The following is a 9,644-nucleotide window of genomic DNA, read 5'->3' on the forward strand; positions in this document are numbered from 1 at the left end:
GTTCCAGCAATCAACTATCGGTGCCGATTAATCAGCAAAACCGATACATTGGTTGACCTCTAATAATCAGTGATGCTGTCTACACCATTGATATATATACATATCTATGGTCTACACTGGATGCGACTGGCACGACACGACAAATACCCGACAGAAAACCGCTGCTGCGTTCTTTCTATTCATGACGTAGTGACACAAATTTCCAGTGTACTAGACAGACTTTAGCTGTTGCGGCGCAGACATGGTGTTACTCACCTATCGAGCAGAAAACTAGACAGACTTTAGCTGTTGCGGCGCAGACATGGTGTTACTCACCTATCGAGAAGAAACAAAGCAACCTCGGCGTCCGATCGCAGTTCTCTCTAGCGCTGGAAAGCTGAGCCGATAATTACACGGGTCCTACTTCTTGCCTTATTGCCTTAAGCCTTCTTTTGTTCCGCAGACCTTTTCCTCTTTTGTTTTTTATCCACCATCTCTACCTTTCTGTCGCTCTGCTCGGCTAATGTCCGTCCTGTGCACTGAACTCTCTCTCGTCCACATCATGAGTAGACACGCCCCTTACTGCTGATTGGCTACAAGTTTGTTTTGCTAGTCGGCCCGAATCAGTTTGCAAAAGCGTTTTTGAAAAATCGCTTACCCCACCTTTAATCTCCGCCTATGAGCGAGGCCTGGTTGAGCTGTGCTAGAGATGATGACAAAGAAGAGCTGCTTTAGTAACATGCTGTTGCCTTGCCGAAGTGACACTCTTTATTACACCCAGGTTCCAAAACCCTTGAAAAGAATCTGCATGATCCTTTTGTTTGTTAATATTTTTAGGGTCTGAATAGGGCTCAAATGGCAAAATATGGCAAAACTGATGCCTTTTTTAATATTTACAGCTGAGCAGATGAAACTTGCAGTTATGGTAAGGGGCGTGACATTTCTGGAACACGCTCTAAGTGGTTTACCAATCAACACTCTGGGCCAGCTAACCAATCAGAGCATATTTTGTATTTGGGAAGGAGGGGTTTAATCAAAACAGGAACTAAACAGAACTATTCTAGTACACACACCTCCCCCCCTCCAAAAAAACAAAAACTAAATAAGATTTAATATTAATAGCTTTAATATTAATAGCTACCCTATAAAGGGGTCATATGATGTTGCTAAAAAGAACATTATTTTCTGTATTTGGTGTAATGAAATGTGTTTATGCGGTTTAAGGTTCAAAAAACATTATTTTCCACATACTGTACATTATTGTTTCTCCTCTATGCCCCGCCTTTCTGAAACGCGTCGATTTTTACAAAGCTCATCGGTCTGAAAAGCAAGGTGTGCTGTGATTGGCCAGCTATCTAGTGCGTTATGATTGGCCGAATACCTCAAGCGTGTGATGGAAATGTTACGCCCCTCACCATACTGTGATGATGCCCTGTCCGGTCGGAGCGATGAGACAAAAACATTAAAACCCATTATAAATGAGGCACTTGTTGCATCCAGTGGGGACATAATTATGGATTATAATGACTTATAATACTGTCTTTTTACGCGTTGCGTTGCATCGCGCCGCGTAAACATAAAACCATGTCTGCATTTGTGATCGGAGAAATAACAGACAACAAGCCAATATTATAAAAAATATAAAAACTCTTTAAATATAAAAAAAGTACTTACAATCTGTGAGTCAGAACAGCCGGCATTGTAGTCTACTCTTCCAGGATCAGGAAACAGTCCTCCATAAAATGTGCTGCACACATCTGAATATTTGGGTTGAAGTGTTCTGGAACAATGTTGTAAATACAACTTAACCACTGATTTCTAGTCGTGTCCATTTTTGGAAAGCCAAACAAAGTAGTTTCGCTTTCACAACGAAACACAGCGTCACACACGGCGGCCTTGAGTGAGCGGCGGTGGCCTAGAGTGAGCAGAGGCCGGGGGCTAGAATGATCAGAAGCGGCGGGCTTGAGAACGGCGCGGCCGGCGGATTCAACGAAGGAGGCTTGCGGCAACCACATGTGACGACCCCGGGCTGGACTCCGCTTCGTCCACGGTGAAAGCCGATCCGGTTACGCCTTCTTTCTTTGCGTGAACATTTGGGCGGCGTTATGCAAATCTTCCCAGATAGTGACGTAGGTATGTGGGGGCGTGTTAGAACAAGCCGTTTTAGGTAGGTGTGGCTGACTCTTAACTTTTATAAAGAATATCTCTTTGGATTTGAGACTTTAGTCTTTGCAACTTTACAGATCTTCTTTATGCACCAAGAGCTTGTAACACTCCAAAGAGAAAGGAAAAATTGAAATCGCATCATATGACCCCTTTAATAGCTACTGTTTTTCTCATCCACAACTACTTACTGCTGGTTTGCATCTATAAGCAATTGCTCCTTGATCTACAGCGCTCAGCGATCTGTAGAAGCTTTAATATCAGAATGTGGCATTAGAATGGGCTGTGAGATAGGCAATGGGTCCACCTCCTTATTGTCCAAGTTAGATGACAGGCTGCATCCTCACCAAACCTCCTGCATTTTGCCCATATCTTCTATAAACATGGTTTCTTTTCCATTTTGGAAAGAGGGTTAGACAATGGTGATCTTTTGGTGGCACTGTCAATGGTAAGCAGACTGTCAAAACTAACATCTAATCCCATGAGTATGTCATCTTCCAGCGGAGTCGGGAACCGGGTTGGAAATGCAGGCACACCACAGCAGTTTTTTTAATTTTTATTTCTCAACTGTTTATATGCATATATTTCCAGGTCTGCACTGGGCGCTTTGGAAAAAAAAAAAATAATCGCTCACCCTGAACAGAGCAGTAATGCTGTCAATAGCTGGGAGCATGGAGCCCAGACAGTAAAGTCACTATCTAACAAGTTGCAGGAATACAGAAATGCTGTCAGAAACAAAAATCCTAATAGCTGCACTCACCCCACTGCAGATACCCAGCATGGAGGAGAAGATGAAAGAGGAAGTGATGACGTGGTTACAGAGTCTATATGCGAGCCACATCATCAACACGCCAAAGGTGGCAACTTTGATATTAGGTTCTCGGCAAGAAGAGCACGAAGTCATTTCCATGGCAGACTACTGCTATTATCAATTATTCAGTTATTAAACAAATATTATGACAGTTATTAACAGTAATTTGCAAATGTAATGTCCTTACTGATGTTAAACATCATCTGGGAATCAGGGCTGACATAATACACAGCATGCGCTTCTAAGGATCTGAGGGGGGAAAAAGCACTTCATGTGTACTCGACGTGTAAGCGATTTTTAAGTTATATTTTTAGCCATTTTTGCCTTTACTTTGACAAGATGGTGAACAAGAAGCGATGGGACAGAAGAGAGGGGAAAAGGATTGGGAAAAGACCTCTACACTGTAAAAAATGACCGTGAATTTAACAGTAAAAGACAAAAAATGCTACCGTAAAAACCTGTTAAATGATTAATGGTAAATTCCCCTACTATATACTGTGAAAAACTGTATTGGACATTACATGAAATTTTACGGTAGTATACCATTTTTGGAAGTGAAAAAGACCGTATAACAGAACTGTAAATTGACATTCCCAGAATTCCCTGCTTTACATTTCAAATTTGATGTTTTTTTGTTGAAATAACTGTTTCTTCTTAGTTTTTTCTTATCAGTTTTGTATATTAGGGTTGTATGTTACACCTAATGTTGTAAAATTAATGTTTATTGCATTATTTCAGTTTCATGTGTGTTACCATTATGGTGTTTAGTGTTTGTGTGAATGACACTGTGCACCTTCTATATATGTTATTATTTAAAAGCTTCTTGTGATGGGCTTTAGTTCATCATGTGACTTTCTCATCACCACCTGCATTTGGTGGTTATCAGTGTATTACAAAGGTACAAAACAGATTGCAGTACTTCAATAGGTTGGTATATTAACATTATATCAGCTACCGTATTTTTTACATTAAAATTCCGCCAACCACAGCTGCCGGTTTTTTTACCATAAATTTTACGGAATTTTTTTTTACAGTGTCGATAGGACAAGGGTCACCTGAAGGGGAACATTGATGGAATTTTGTGCATTTCTTTTAAAGGGGTCATATGATGCGATTTCAATTGTTCCTTTCTCTTTGGACTGTTACAAGCTCTTGGTGCATAAAGAAGATCTGTAAAGTTGCAAAGACTAAAGTCTCAAATCCAAAGAGATATTCTTTATAAAAGTTCAGAGTCAGCCACACCTACCTAAAATGGCTCGTTGTAACACGCCCCCACATATCTACCTCACTATGTGGGAAGATTTGCATAATGCCGCCCAAATGTTCCCCCTTTAAATTACATTTAACACTATTCGAATATATAAGATATACAGACATGCATTAGAACAAAGCAAAAGCTTGTCTGACAATACGGGCAGTTGGCAATGGTTTGTGATTGGTGAGATTGGTGAATAAAAGTAAAGGCGGAGCTCAGTGAAGGGTCAAACTGAAGTTATCCTCTAAAGGTTTCAAAATCTTTCACAGAACAAACAGTCAAGGATGAAAACACACTCAAACCAAAAGCACTATTTTGAAAGCACTTGAGTTATGCAGATGATTGTCAGCCTTGAAAATGTAACTCATATTTGCTGAAAGTGAAAGGCGTCTGGAACAATAATGCTTTTATGGGGATTGAGTTACTGCTGCAGCTCAAATGCCTGAAGGTTTAGTATTTGAACACCGTATTCTATTAAAGCACGACAGACCAAGGTCAGCCTGTCGCTGCTGCAGATCTTCTTCTGGGTTGTCAAAACATTTTGAAAGTCAGTTAGATTGTGTTCCTTAATCAAATCAAGTCATTGAGTCGCACAGTTATTCAGTCATGCGGTCTCAAAAGCAGAGCATCGTTAGTCCTTGATGGAGTCATACACAATGAATGCAGGGGTGAAAATCAATCAAGAGCGCAACACAAACCCAAAGCATCACCATGGAAACAAGTACGACTCTATTAACATTCCTTCAAGCCAGACTAACCTGTTTACCTGGAGCTTTTCACTTCGCTCTAATGCATGATGCTGCTGTATGCTTTGTCTGTTAGCATCCGCATGTTTTCAACCACAGTAAACTCTTACGTCTCCTTTATACAAAAGCTCTTCTGCTTCATTTGCATTTGATAATTAGAAGATGGACATGGAGAAATGTGAAGGAGTGTAGGAGACTGTCTAGAATAATCCCACCATCTGTCTCGGAGATGAACATTTCTGAAATCGTGCCCTTTCTTCGCTTTCAGCATCAAGTAATTTGCTTGTCTTTATGAAAACGGAAACTCGGCATGACACGACTCAATCACAGCCAATAAGAGCACATCTGATGTGTAAATTACAGTTATGCAGAGTCAGATTTTGAATGAATGAGATTTCCTGGCAGGCCACAGGAGTACAAGCCAAGTGCCTCCACAAAATGTCCTGTCGCTCATCACAGTTAGGACAGAAAGTCTGATTTAATATGAAAGAGTTTTTATCACTCATTGCATTATTGCATTGCACCTGGTTAGGACATGGTCTGACGGTGTCTCCTTCAGGTCCTAAAAGCACAAAGCCATGGCACTCACCAAGCAGACCTGACAGAATGATTCTCCCAAAACACAGCAACTGATCGCAGTCATGAAAGATATTCAGAGCTATAATAAAGAAACAGGACTGGGGAGTTTTTCTCAAAAGTATTGTTTTCTACGGTTTACTTGCGATGCTTTCGGAAAACGCAGGCCAGGACAGTTTACGGTTTAGTTTTTTTTTTTGCCCTTTTTATTAAAAGGTATGGGCACCTCTGATCTAGATACTGACAGGGGGCATATACCATACAGTGACAAAACAATTAACGGTGAAATGTGGCACTTCAGCTATTAAGATGTAAAATAACCAGGAATCATGTTCAAAATACAATAAGTATGATAAATATGATGTCCCAACTTTTTAACACTGGGAATCTTCAGAAGGAGCTGCAGAATGTCTAGGAACAACACAAAATTTGCAAGCTGCAATTGTTCCTTGTGGGATTAATAAAGTAGTAAACTAAACTAAACTTTGACGGGCTTTACCACATTTAACTCCTATAATAATAATAATAATAATAATAATAATAATAGCACCTACTCTACTTCTTTATTACATCTGGCAAATTTATTTATGGAAATGCGGACGGTGTTGTGTTGAAGCATTCTGATGTATCTGACATCAAAGCTCAGGAGAAGTCATTTTCACAGTTTAATTTTAATAAATGCTTTTTTGAACTGGTGAGGAAGTTCTGACTATGTTTTGCACAGTACAAAGAACTCTCGTTTCCAAAGCTCAAGAAAATGGTGTTCCACATAATATGATGCATTTAAGACAAAGTTAACAATGTAGTTTTAGTTGTTATCATAATAATAGAATAACAGAATTGCCCATAATTTAGGGTTAACATGTTTTGAAAGCACAATGACAAAGCTCTAAGCTGGCTGGCTGTTAGCGCACTAAAACAGACTCAGAAGAAAACAAGCACTGCGTGGGAGAACTTCCGCAAAGGGCCTTGTACAATGCAATATTAGCAAGATTACAAAGACCCTACATTCATCCCTTCTAAAGTACTGCCACTACAGCCATCAAAGCAGAACCTCTGCAACAAATTCATCACCTGTACAAATCTTACAATTACTGTTGACTTCAAATCATCAATGTTGCTCATCTGTGATGACTATAACAACACTTGAGACCTTATTGTAAATGTTAGTAAATGGCATGAACTAAAATTAACAATTTATTTGTTACAGTATTTATTCACCTTTGTTAACATAAGTCAATATAAATACAATTGTTCATTGTTAGTTCATGTTAGCTCAGGCACATTAAATAATATTAACATTTGAAATTAACAATTGGTCTTGACAAAACCAGCAGACGGGCTGACTGAAAATGCAAATTCATTTTCTGCCAGTAGGTGGTGTTTATGGAATGGCAGAAATATTACCCTGGTAATGCTTCTATCCAAACTGCACTGTGCTTATAAAGACTACATTATTAGGCGTTATTCGGAAGATAACAAAAAATATATATTGTCATTGTTCCCTTCAGAGATACATTCAGCACTCATATTTAATTAAAGCATAGGCTTAACCTTTTTTCGTCCACCAATTTAAGACCTCTTGAAGACTTATTTTTCACCATTTAATACATTTAAGCCTTGTTATGTCCTCAAATTTGAATTTAAGGACCCACAATGAACTTGCTATAAGTTTCGTTATTGAACAGATATGCTTAACATCCATATTCGGTTGAATGTCTGTACACGTAGGACTGGTGTCTGGTAGACACGGCCCTAAACTGGCCTCATTTTGCAAGGCTTCCTTAACACCAACTACTCCATTAGTCATTCAGACAACCCACTGACTAATAGATCTTTGACTGTGCAGTTTTGCATATAAATTTTTTGTAATAACAGAGTAATATAAGATTAAGAGATACGCTTGACCAACTCTTCTGACCTCATTCTTAATGACACACTTGGAGAACAAGAGCATGTGAATAAATGACAGGTCACAGGCCAGCACAAAGCCAGCAGAGCCTTTACCTCCATACAGACTGATATCAAATGCCACAGGCAAAAGGTGATATTAAGCACATCTATCTCTGTCAAAGATATTCAATTACCACAGGGCAATTTCCGTATGCACACTGGAGAACTGGCCTGGTTGTCTGATCACGTAATTAAGTTATTTATCTGATATACAGTTTTCATAAAACAAACGATGAGGACATGTTCATGAATTTTCATCATGACACTAATTTTATAGTATTTTTGCTTTCATTTTATAAGCTCAGTGTAACCTTGACCCCATGTGAAACGCTGTTTCAGCAAAACATCCTGTGACATTGTTCTCTCGATGATTATAAGTCAACACGAGATGGCATTCGCAAACTACGCTACTTCCCTAATGTGACAAATAAGAGGATATTCAATGACAAAACAGCGTAAGGCAGGACTTGAATTTGTCTGTGGGGAACTGATGCCTAAATTGTTATTTGGCTTTTAGTCAACATTATTCATGCCTAGTTGGTGTTAGTCGAAATGGAAAGTGGTTTCGCCAGATTTCATCCATTCTTCAGCCTCCTAATAAACAAGGTAATGAAAGAACTCAATCCGCTCTGAATAAATGTCTGTTGTGATCTGCACTCTGTTAGTCTGTACATGTGTGTTTCCTTTTCAGACATCAAAGATATTGTAGCACCTGATGGCTGTTGGATGAGCTGGCACATAAGCATGTGTGTGTAAGAGCAGCTCAGGTGCTGAAGTAACCTGGCACACATCAAAGATAGCAAGATCAAATATGACTTAGTTTAGCTTGTTTATCAGGGGGTGGAGAGAGAGAGAGAGAGTGTGTGTGTGTGTGTGTGCATCAGTGCGTTTCTACAACCTTAAAGTGACTCCTTGGCATTTTCCTGAAAATGTCATTAACAGCAAAAAGAGATGTGTGATGGGTTGGTGTGTGGAGGGGTTATTATAAACTCTCTGTAAACACAGCTGTCATTTTCCTATCGTCTCTGTGTGTGTTTTAGAGTAGACAGCTTCATTCATTATAATGGGAGCGATTTAGTTTTGACACATTGTATACATGCCACTTTGCAAGGTCCCAAATAAACGTGTGGCCAACTGAGAAAATTTGCCGGCCATGAAACTGTATTTTTCATTATTTTTAGAAGAAAAAAACAAACAAAAACAACACATTTTTATCACTGTGACAATGGAATTATCTGGCTTATTTTTATCTATATATTCACATGAACAGTGCAGGCAATTATATCACTTGCCGTATCGTCTATGAGATAAGCCGTTCTTAAATGGCTGTGCAGCAGATGCCCATAAGAAGCTTTTTATAGAACAATATAACAAGTTGTCGGCAAATAGAGCTGATGAAAGTTACAGAAACTAAAATAAACTTTTTATGAGCAAGGGGATAAAGCAGAAGGATTGCTTGCGCCTGGCAAATTAAACTGCCGTCTTTTTGAGATCTGCAAGAAACAGAGTGTTCTTCCTACCTCTTTGAGAAGCCCTAAAAAATATAGGAACATTCACGCTGATGGTCTTTTTTAATGTAGATACAAAGGTATAAGTTTTGTTTTAAACCCAAGTGCTGCTAGTTTTCCGTCCAACTAGTTTGATGCACATTTTGAAAGTGTGCAAGAAATCCCGAATGGAAAAGCTTGAAATGGGAATAAACTCTGCACTTGACAGAGGTAGATTATCTAGAGTTTCACATTAGTTGAAATGTGCATTAAAGTTATGCTGCATTAAAGTTTATTCACATTCACAATGACGCGTTTTTACCATTTGGCTGCCAATATGCTCATCGGCCAATTTAGGTGTGAAAGCTTGATGTAACTGGATCAATGAAAGGCTTAAACACAAATATAATGCTAGTTAGACTAAAACATTTCATCACACTTCACCCACAGCTTGCCATTAAAGTGGGGCCTCGCAATCTGCCACAGCTGCACACCCAGGTAAATGGAGGCTGGTGATGTATGGAAATAGCCATTTGTGCCATCATTATGTCAGCTACTGCAGCTTTTCTGCAACATCTTCCTCCTGACAGCATTCAATACCAATGTATAATTGCTCAAATACAGCAAATAAAACTCCCCGCCCCCCCCCCCCCCCCCACAACACAACACAAAAA

At 39.3% G+C, this 9,644-nt stretch overlaps 1 protein-coding gene across 1 annotated transcript in view; it reads right to left on the bottom strand.

Annotated features, from left to right (window-relative positions):
- Positions 1–9,644, bottom strand: part of rngtt (RNA guanylyltransferase and 5'-phosphatase) — a 116,733-nt gene that overhangs the window by 38,787 nt on the left and 68,302 nt on the right. The window lies entirely within an intron of this gene.

The sequence above is a fragment of the Sinocyclocheilus anshuiensis genome, unplaced genomic scaffold (genome assembly GCF_001515605.1).
Source record: "Sinocyclocheilus anshuiensis isolate Anshui unplaced genomic scaffold, SAMN03320099.WGS_v1.1 scaffold659, whole genome shotgun sequence".
Classification (NCBI taxonomy): domain Eukaryota; kingdom Metazoa; phylum Chordata; class Actinopteri; order Cypriniformes; family Cyprinidae; genus Sinocyclocheilus; species Sinocyclocheilus anshuiensis.